Raw genomic sequence first — 11,133 nt, 5'->3', positions numbered from 1 at the left:
AGCTCCCCCAACCACCTACCTCGGGAGCTCCAACCTGTGGCCCGGCCTCAGGAGCGCGCCTACTCCTGACGATGGAACCTCAGGAGGGATGTTGGATCACGGAGCTCCGGAGCTACTTAGCGCAAGGGACCTTGCCGGAGAAGGAGGAGGAAGCGGAGCGAGTGGCACGCCAGGCCACGACATACTGCATCAAAGACGGAGAGCTCTACCGGAAGCGACCAAATGGTGTATCCCTGCGCTGCATCTCCAGGGAGCAAGGGAAGGAACTACTGGAAGATATACACGGCGGGGACTGCGAACATCATTCATCATCGCGGACCCTCGTCGACAAGGCGTTCCACAGTGGGTTTTATTGGCCCACCGCGCTCAACGACGCCGTGGAACTTGTGAAAGCTTGTGAAGCATGCCAGTTCCACGCCAAGCAGATCCACCAGCCAGCAGGAGGCTTGCAGACTATCCCCCTTTCGTGGCCATTCGCGGTCTGGGGGCTGGACATCTTGGGCCCGTTTCCTCGGGCGCCAGGGGGCTACCGCTACCTTTACGTTGCCGTGGACAAAGTCACCAAGTGGGCTGAAGTAGAGGCTGTCCGCACCATTCCCACGGGTTCCGCGATCAAGTTCATCAAGGGCATCGTGAGCCGGTTCGGGGTGCCGAACCGCATCATCACGGACAATGGTTCGCAGTTCACCAGTAACCTCTTCAAAACATATTGTGCTAACCTTGGAATGCAGATATGCTACGCCTCAGTGGCGCACCCCCGAAGCAACAGCCAGGCCGAGCGAGCCAACACGGAGGTCCTGAGGGGCCTCAAGACCAGGACGTTCAGGAAGAAGCTGGAGGCCTGTGGCAGAGGTTGGTACGACGAGCTTCAGTCCGTGCCATGGTCCATCCGCACCACCGCGACCAAACCGACTGGAGAGACCCCGTTCTTCCTGGTCTACGGAGCGGAAGCGGTCCTCCCACACGAGGTCAGACGTCGCTCCGCGTGGGTCCTGGCGTTCAACGAGGCGCAGCAGGACGCCATGCGGGGGATGGACCTCGTGCTAGGGGAGGAATGTCGCCGAGAAGCCGCGCTGCGAGCGGCGAGGTACCAGCAAGCGCTGCGGCGATATCACTGCCGCAACATCCGTCACAGGACTCTCGAGGTAGGAGATCTCGTGCTCAGGCGGGTTCTCTCCAGGGAGGGACTGCACAAGCTCTCTTCCATGTGGGAGGGCATGTTCAAGGTTGTTCATGTTTCCAGGCCCGGCTCCGCGCGCTTGGAGACTCACGAGGGAGTGCCGGTCTAGAATGCATGGAACATCCAGCACCTCCGAAGGTTGTACCCTTGAAAAGGCCCGGAGCCTGTGAAGCAAGGCGAGTGCCTGTGAAGCTATCGCGTTTTGGAAAAGGCCCGGAGCCTATGAAGCAAGGCGAGTGCCTGTGAAGCTATCGCGTTTTGGAAAAGGCCCAGAGCCTGTGAAGAAGGCGAATGCCTGTGAAGATCATCCTTTTTGGAAAAGGCCCGGGGCCTGTGAAGAAGGCGAATGCCTGTGAAGCTCGTTTCCCCTAAGAAGAAAGTCCTGGAGCCTGTGAAGAAGGCCAACGCCTGTGAAGCTCGCCGCCCGTGACACTCTCACGTAATAATGAGTGGGGCTGTACACGCCCCGGAGTCTCAGGAGCGCCGGCCTCAGGCCCAGGGGCTCCCACCCACGCCCAGTGGCAACACTGAGCTCCGCGCTTGTGAGAAGACGTCGAAGACTAGATTAGGTGCCGGACGCGGCTTTTTCAGTTGCTTTCTGCAGTTGGCTTGTTTGTTCGCATTTGAAGTTTTATTGAAGTTGTTGCCATCTTTGGCTTGCGATTCCTCGGCTTTTCATTCTCCTGCCTCGATTTCTTTTGCGCAAGGCCTCGCAAGGGGGGGCATTTGAGCGCCCTCGCGAGCGTTCCTATCCTAGTCATTCAAAGAGTTCGCGACCTGGGCCCCTTACAGGAGCACCCCTCCAATCCGTGCCCCACGGGCACCGCGACACAAACAAAGGGCCTGGGTCGGTCGCCCCCCTCACGGCCGGGGTCGGGAACTATCCATGCTCAGGTACATAGCCGGAAGGAACGGTAACGAAAGCAAAACGATGATTAACAGCGATAACCCAAACACGCCCCCGCGAGGCTCCGCACTATTGTTTTTGTTACGCAGGAAAAAGGGAAAAGGAAGAACAAATCCGGCGCGGCTCGCCTCACACCGGCCCGTGGGGAAGGCCCGAGCTGCCTCCGGAGCTCAGGTGGACTCCCTCTCGCGCTTCACCAGGGCGCGGCGGCGTGCGGACACGTTGCCGCCCCCAAGCAGACACGACGGCATGGAGGCTGATCGCGGCCACCGCTAGAGGAGTCGCCGCCTGAAGAAGAACTGGAGAAGCTTGAGGAACCCCGTACACCGCCAGCCGCGCGAGCGCTGCTCCCTCCATCATCACCGGAGCTGGGTTCCCAGCCGCGGTCGTCACCCTCGGGGCAACACCCTGCACGGCGACCATCTTCCCCAAAAACCCTGACGTGGAGGGTGGCGTCGCCGTCGAACTTGAAGTGTAGGGTGCACCGACGGCTCAGGGCAAGCGCACGGGCAAACGTCTGCCAACCTCGGGCCAGGGACAAGCTCCCGGCCGCGGAGACCTCCAGGGAGACCCATGAGGCCCGGTTGCAGCAGCCGTCGGCCTGGAGCCAGAGGCCGCCCGGGGCGCCGGCCGGAAACTCGCCGAGGAGGAAGCGAGGAAGCGGGAGCCGGGTGTTAGTCGGCTCCACCGACCACACGACGAACTCCGGCAGCGCTTCAGCAGTACGAACGCGTGACCTGGGGGGACGCGCAGCCGGAGCGCGCCCCCCGGCTGCAGCAATCCGCCCGTCTCCGTGCTGAAGATCGCCTCCACGGACGCGGGGAGCCACCGTGGTGGCCACAGGATGCTTGCGAGGGCGCCCTCGGCCGCGGTTGGGTGGGGGAGAGGCGGGCTCAACCCGGCAAGCCTTCCCCTTCTCGACGGCTGGGAACCTCCTCGACGGGGCCATAAACAAAAAGGAGAAGCAAGGAGGGATGAACTGGAAGGGCGTGCGCCGGCCCGTACTTATGGCTGGCGATGGCCAACCAACGGCCCCCACAATCGCAGGTAATTATGACCCGCTTTGCATGCAGGGACTTGTCCAATCCGTGCAGTTGTCGAGGCGCCATCGGGAAGTGGAGACGCCCACGTCCAATCAACCGCCACGCGGCGCCCAAGGCCGCAGGCTGTTAGGGCCCGCGGCGCTTCGCACTTGCCCTTCCGCCTCCCTGCACGGCCAAGTCCGGGTGCGCCTTGGGCCCGGGGGCTACTGTCGGCGTTCTGGGAACGGGGGTCCCCAGACTTGCCTGCCTGCGGCCTGCGGCGTGGCTCAAAGGGGGCCCGGTGGCCCATCTTCACCAACACAAGACTCAAGACCCTTGCGAGGGGCCAAGCCTCGCAGGGCGGACGACGTGGAGCTTCCTCAGGCGCGGCCTCATCAAGCTGGCTCACGAGGAGGCAGAGAAATCAAGGCAGGGTACCTCGTGAGGTGCCCGTGACGCAAGCCATGACGACTCAGGGCGCCAGGCGGGTGCCAGCCCGCGCAGCGTCCGCCTTTCCTCTTTGGTGCAAAGGGAGCAAGCGCAGCCGTGGAGTACCGAGGCATCAGCAAAGGTTGCCATTTCGGTGCAACGAGACCAAGACCAGGAGGACTATGACACGGAGGTCACCGTGGAGCCCAAGACGGCGTCATCACCAGAGCTTTGTGCAGGCGAAGACTGCTTTTGTCAGGATAGCTGATACTTGCTGTCCCCCTTCAAATTAGCATGCCATTGTTGGCTCCCTTCCCGCTCAATATTTGGGAAGAGGACCAGGGCCTCTATAAATAGGACCAGCCGCCCACAGAGCAAAGTGTTGGAAAAAAGGAAGGGGAGGCTTGATAGAGAGGTTGGAAACATAGAGAGAGAGAGAGAAAGGTGGCTGAACTCCTCCCAGCAGTTCATTGCCCCAGCCAAGAGCAGACCCTTGCGAGGCTGTTCTTCCTTGTATTGTTCATCATCATCAGCCCCAAGAGGCAATCCACCCACCACACACTGGAGTAGGGTATTACACCACAACGGTGGCCCGAACCAGTATAAGCCTTGTGTCTCTTGTGCAGTTCTTTCAGTAGTCTAGATCCTTGCGAGACGGAGAGGTAGAAGACGTAATCTTCGCGCGCATCCCAGAGTTCGAACCTTAAGGGTCTGCCGGAACCCGAAATCCGACATCCTGTCCGTGGAAACGTTTAACAATCTCCAAGTGCCCTACGACCAGCTTCAGCCAACCAAGCCCTTCTCCGGAGTCACCGACGGCTCAACGGTCCCGATTGGGCAGGTCCGCCTCCCTGTCACCTTCGGGGCACGCAACAACTACCGCACCGAGCTCATCGATTTCGACGTCGCCCACATCCGCCTGCCGTACAATGCCATCCTCAGGTACCCAGCGCTGGCCAAGTTCATGGCCGTAACTCACCATGGCTACAACGTCCTCAAGATGCCAGGAAGTGGTGGAGTCATCACGGTGCCCTGTGAAGAGAAGGATGCAGTGTGTTCCCTGGAGCGAGCCTTTGAGGCCGCATCACTGGAAGACCCGGATCGCGGAAGTAGGAGGCTTCCCGAGACCACCCCCAAGAAGAAGACATCGTCCGTACCAGCCCCTTGGGAGGCGGGCCCCTCAGGGCCCGCATCTGCCCAGGGGGAACCTCCTTCCATCGCACAGGAAAGCGCGCCTGGCGCCCTCCTCAGGCAGGGCTCGGGGGCTCTCCCCTGGAGGGCCACCGACCTGGCCAAGGTCACGAGGGAGGCGCTTGGGCACCACATGGAGGCGTGTTACGAAGCACGTTTCCCTCAAGAAGGAGCAAGCCAAGGAAGGTCAGACCCGCAGGAGTTCATCGACAAGGCCATTCAAGAACTACAGGAATCAAGAATCATGAGGGGTTGCCGCCGTCTACCGGCTGTGGCTCTCCATCCAGGCGAGGATGGTAGGCTGCGCATCTGCATCGACGTACCAGGGCTCAACCAAGTCGCTACGATGGAGCGCCTCTGGCCCTCACGAGTAGGGCGCTGTGGGGGTCCGCCCCACAGCTACGTCCGCATGCCTTACGGCTTGCCGAGCGCGGCTGCAACGTGCCAGCGCCTCATGAGGGGCATCATGGAGGCTCAAGAAGATAGGCGATCCACAGCCTTGGCGGAGATGGAGATGATTCGCGAAGAGCTACCAGTACCTCCGGAGCCACCCGAGGCTCCTGGGCCTGGGGGCTCGTGAGGATCGACTTCCGCAGCCCACCGAGTCTGCTGCACCAACACCCCTTCGCCCTCGACACCTTCAAGTGACATCTTACAAGTTTCATTTCCAACTGGGAGTGCTCTCCCAGGGCTGCATCGTTCCCAGGCCGCGTGGGTCCGTCCCTGCAGTATCTATCCCTTTTATTTCATGTCGTTAGCTTGCTTTGTTGGGGGCGCCCCTCGGGCTGCATCATCCCCAAGTCGCTCGGGCCAGGCCCAGTGGCTTGTATCTCCCTTGCGTTTATTTCCGGCTATGCATTCGCTCGTCATGCTTGATTACTTGATGCCTGTCCACGGCACCTCTTCTTCTCAATGTCGACCACTTGCACGTTAAAGGGGGGGTACCTGAGCATCGCGACTCAGGGCTCTTACTGGCTCTCCAGCCCTCACCCTCTGGCCATGTCCACGGCATCGCAGCCTAGCATACCAGCGACGGCTGAGACAAGCTCGAGGAACGGGAGCCGAGGACGTAGAGTGCCGGCATCTAACCAAATTTGCAGGAACATAGCACAAGATAAGGCCCGGTGCCAGGCGCAACCCGCCTAGAGGTAGGGCCCCGTGGGTCCCGCGCTGGCTCACGGGTGCCCAGATACACCTCACCTAGCCCTACCGTGCCATCCACGCGTCAGGGCGGGGCTGTACACGCCCCGGGGGCTCCTCCCGAAGGGGAGCCCCCTCCCACGTACCAGTGGAAGCACCATGCTCCACGTTGGCTGACGACACTGCCGAGGAGCGGCTATGCCCATACACATGCCGAAGCGCTATGCTCCGCACTGGTGATAAACAACTGAGGGTGGCGCCCGGGCCGCATCAACCTCAGGGAGCCCAGAGCTTAGTGTCTAGCCTCATCGCAACGCCTCCCCTCGGGAGCGCCGTGCGAGGGAGCTGGGCACGGGGGCTGCGCCTGGGTCACGCCCAGACGTACGCCACCCAACCAGGCCCCTCGGGCCTGGTTCGCCGCGCATCTCTCCCCGAGCGGAGCCAAGGTATGAAGGCCGTTTGAGCATCAAGGGGGACCCCTGAGCATCGCGACTCAGGGGCCTAACTGGTCCCGTAGCCCCTCACTCCTTAGTTCCGAAAGGCTAGTGCTGGGTGAGGCACGCGCGGGGCCGGGCTCTACGGACGTAGAACGGTGGTCCCACTTGCATCTCACCTCATCGCTTGCTGTTTGCGCGTCAAGGGGGACTCCTGAGCATCGCGACTCAGGAGCCTAACTGGCTCTGTAGCCCCTCACTCCTTTGGTCCCGTCCTGGTTTCCGGTCGGGGCTAATGCTGGGTAAGGTATGCGCGGAGTCGGGCTCTGCAGACGTAAAACAGAAGATCCACCTACATCACACCTCCCTACTTGTTGTTCGTGCGCCACTGGGGACTCCTGAGCATCGCGACTTAGGAGCCTAACTGTCTCCGTAGCCCCTCACTCCTTTGGTCCCGTCCTGGTTTCCGGTCGGGGCTAATGCTGGGTGAGGTACGCGCGGGGCCGGGCTCTGCCGGCGTAGAACACAAGCAAGTAGGGAAGAAAAGCATAAAATTCAAGGAATTTAAAAGAAAATATTACAGTCCATACTGTCGTCTCAATACCAAATGCGAGTTTAAACGCCTCCCCGAGGCATGATGCATGTGCAGGAATTAAAAGCTGGACAGGAGCGGTAGCGGAGTCACTTTGCGGTGGTAGAGCAGCGCGGGTGGCCCCGCCTCATGGAGCAGCAGGACCGGCAGCATCCTGCTTCGACTTGGTACTGAAGGCCCGGAACTTCCCCAGCAGAGCCTCCGCGCGACCCTTCACGGCCTCGGCAGCGGCGGCAGCACCCTCGCCGCTTACTGGCTCCAACCGGCTGTCGAGGTCGGCGCTCGAGTCGCGAAGGTAGATGTGGGTGAAGACCCGCGTCAGCGCAGCAGAAGACAGGACACGCGCCTCGGCCTCGGCCGTGGGGCCAAGGCCAAGGGTGACATCCTCAAGAGCACGAACCAGGAAGGGAAGCAGTTTGGCGGGGCCGTCCTTGGCGCCGGCTAGCGGGCTCTCCAGGCCACTGGCGTAGAGCATCTTCAGCGAAGCACGAGCCTTCTTCTCCATGTCTGCGAAGGCCACGCGATCCTCGGCAAGTCCAGAGCAGGAGAGTACCAAGCTTCGGCCGGAGGCTGACGAGGCGCCATGGCTTCCTAGGTCACGTGGCCGTAGTAGATCTGGAAATTTGGAGGAAGAAAGGGGAGGCACAAGAAAGGGGATCTGAGCAGCAGCCGGAGAAAGCAAAAGGCAAAGTCTGGGCAAATGCCGCTCCTTTATCAACCTGCACGGTTGCTGAAGCACTTGCGTCCAATCAACCGCCACGCGGCGCCCAAGGCCGCAGGCTGTTAGGGCCCGCGTCGCTTCGCCCTTGCCCTTTCGCCTCTCAGCACGGCCAAGTCTGGACGCGCCTTGGGCCCGGGGGCTACTGTCGGCGTTCTGGGAACGGGGGTCCCCAGACTTGCTTGCCTGCGGCCTGCGGCGTGGCTCAAAGGGGGCCCAGCACGGCCCATCTTCACCAACACAAGACTCAAGACCCTCGCGAGGGGCCAAGCCTCGCGGGGCGGACGACGTGGAGCTTCCTCAGGCGCGGCCTCGTCAGGCTGGCTCACGAGGAGGCAGAGAAATCAAGGCGGGATACCTCGCGAGGTGCCCGTGATGCAAGCCATGACGACTCAAGGCGCCAGGCGGGTGCCAGCCCTCGCAGCATCCTCCTTTCCTCTTTGGTGCAAAGGGAGCAAGCCCAACTGCGGAGTACCGAGGCATCAGGCAAAGGTTGCCATTTCGGTGCAACGAGACCAAGACCAGGAGGACTACGACACGGAGGTCACCGTGGAGCCCAAGACGGCGTCATCACCAGAGCTATGTGCAGGCGAAGACTACTTTTGTCAGGATAGCTGATACTTGCTGTCCCCCTTCAAATTAGCCCGCCATTTTTGGCTCCCTTCCCGCTCAATATTTGGGAAGAGGACCAGGGCCTCTATAAATAGGACCAGCCGCCCACAGAGCTAAGGGGGTTGGAAAAAAGGAAGGGGAGACTCGATAGAGAAGTTGGAAGCATAGAGAGGGAGAGAGAGAGAGAAAGGTGGCTGAACTCCTCCCAGCAGTTCATTGCCCCAGCCAGGAGCAGACCCTCGCGAGGTTGTTCTTCCTTGTATTGTTCATCATCATCAGCCCCAAGAGGCAATCCACCCACCACACACTGGAGTAGGGTATTACACCACAACGATGGACCGAACCAGTATAAACCTTGTGCCTCTTGTGCAGTTCTTTCAGTAGCCTAGATCCTTGCAAGACGGAGAGGTAGAAGACGTAATATTCGCGCGCACCCCAGAGTTCGAACCTTAAGGGTCTGCCGGAACCCGAAATCCGACAATATCTTGTTTACTTTAATGCACCTATATACTTGGTAAAGGGTGGAAGGCTCGGCCTTAGGCCTGGTGTTTTGTTCCACTCTTGCCGTCCTAGTTTCCGTCATACCGGTGTTATGTTCCTTGATTTTGCGTTCCTTACGCGGTCGGGTTATAATGGGAACCCCTTGATAGTTCGCCTTGAATAAAACTCCTCCAGCAAGGCCCAACCTTGGTTTTACCATTTGCCACCCAGCCTTTTTCCCTTAGGTTTCGCGGACTCAAGGTTCATCTTTATTTTAACCCCCCCCCCGGGCCAGTGCTTCTCTAAGTGTTGGTCCAACCTAGAGCACCGTGCGGGTCCGTCCCTTGGCAACTTGGGTTACGTTAAGATGACCTACCGGAGGAATGGCGTCTCCCCCCTCCCACCTCCCACCTCCCACCCCACCTCCGGCGATCTCCTCCCACCACCACTAAAACCCTAATCTTTCCCTACCAATCTCTCCGGCGTCTCCCCCTCACTTAGGGGTCATGGTTTTCTCATCGGGATCAACCCTTGGCTTGGACTTCTTCAAGGGTTTGGAGTTTGCGGATAAAGTTTTCAGATCTACTGGTTTTTCGGTCCACCCTACGGAGGACACAGGTCACTTCACGTTGGTGGTGTCCTTTAGCCGTCATGTTTTTAGGCTTGATGATCATTCTGTGGCGGCGGCTCTAGAGGCTGCTGTTGGTGGATCTGCGATCGAGTTGGGTGTCTCATGCTTACGTGGCAAGGTTTATTCCTTCAACGTTTCTTCCAAGCAAGTTGATTTCTCTATTGTTGATCTTCGATCTTTTGCTTGCCCGCAATTCAAATGTTATTTTAATCTATGGGGCCGTGGAGGACCAAATTGGGTTCGAGAGTTTAAACTTTGGAAGTTGCAAAGTGATGCGGAATGGATCTTAGTTAGCCCATCTAAGAGACGGGCGGCGCTTGGGATGATCGCTATGCATAAACCACCGTCTAAGTCCTCTTTTAGATCTTCTGGTTCTGTTCAAAAGAAAATGTCTTTTGCAACGTTCCAAAGCTATGATGCATGCAAGGGTTATAGATATCCGGCCACGCGGGATTGTATTGATACTCTTTATGATGCTGGATATGTTGTCCAGGCAAATGAGCATTTGATCATTCGACCATCGCCGCCGGTGAATCTCCAGTGGACTGTTGCTTCTCCGTCGATTACTTTCGGTTCTGTTGACCCGCCGCGGATTCAAAGGAATTCACCTGAGGCGGTTAGTTTGTTCTCATCTGCTCTTGATTCTCCTGCATCCCATGTTGGGCCAGCCCTCCATGACGGACTACAGCCCACCACCCAGCCAATGGATATCCCGTCTACTTAGGAAGCTGCTGTTTTGTTTGATGAGATGGTCAATGACATGGTGGACCGAGTTCTAACTTGTTCCAACTGTCACCAGCGGGGCCACTTGTCGGTCTCTTGTCCTGTTTGCCTGGCTTGCTCACGTTATGGTCATCGTCATCGGGATTGCATTAATTGGGCCCAGGATAATGGTTATGTTTGGAGAGTTAAACACACGAAACAAAATCCAGAAAAATCTCCACTGTTGATTCCCATGCCCGCCACGAGTCAGCCTACTACTCCATCGCCTAGGGACTCCTCGGGTATAGAGACGACCCACGCGCCGGCGCAGACAAGTCACATCACGTCTTCACCACTTCCCGTGCATCACCAACCTGCTCCACCTCCACCAAAGCAAGCCATGGCAAATTTTCCACTGGATCCTGTTGAGTTCCTTCCACCAGGGTTCGAGTTCATCGATGGAGGGCCAACCCGCGTGCCTCGGACTTTCTACTCTCCAGCCATTGCGCCGGACCGTCGCCATGAGCAGTTTGCCATTGGCTTTGTTGAGCCTCCGCCGCCACCCGGACAGATTCATCACTTCGGGCAACTGGTTAGTGACTTTGTGATGACTCAGCTTCACCATGACGTTCTTAGTGATCAGCAATGGATTGAGGGTGTAGGTTTGTTTGAGTTCCGATCTCCTGCATCTAGGCATGCCATTATAAATCATCCTCCTTATGATCTTGGCAATGGTCACTTTGTTCGGTTTGTTCCTCATGATCAAGGCATCAATCACAGAGCTATTCAGGGTTTTCGTAGGGGCTGGATTATGATGTTAGGTGTTCCTTTGGACTACCGCACAACATAGCATATTTCTGAGGCAGTTAGCACCTTTGGTCGTTTTCATATCTGGCATCAGGATGATTCGCGGCTAGTCAGGACTCTTGTTTATGTTTCTTTCCCAAGCCCTCAGCAAGTACCTAGGGATGTTGTCTATCGTGAGTATGCAGACTTTGGAGCTACGCGTCTTTCTTGGACAGCACCTATCTATGTGCTCTCTGCAGAATTTGCTGACATTATGCCAGCTGATGAAGATCCGATGCCTTTCAATGG

The sequence above is a fragment of the Triticum urartu genome, chromosome 6 (assembly GCF_003073215.2).
Source record: "Triticum urartu cultivar G1812 chromosome 6, Tu2.1, whole genome shotgun sequence".
In the NCBI taxonomy this organism is placed as follows: Eukaryota; Viridiplantae; Streptophyta; class Magnoliopsida; order Poales; family Poaceae; genus Triticum; species Triticum urartu.
This window is presented reverse-complemented; position numbering follows the sequence as displayed.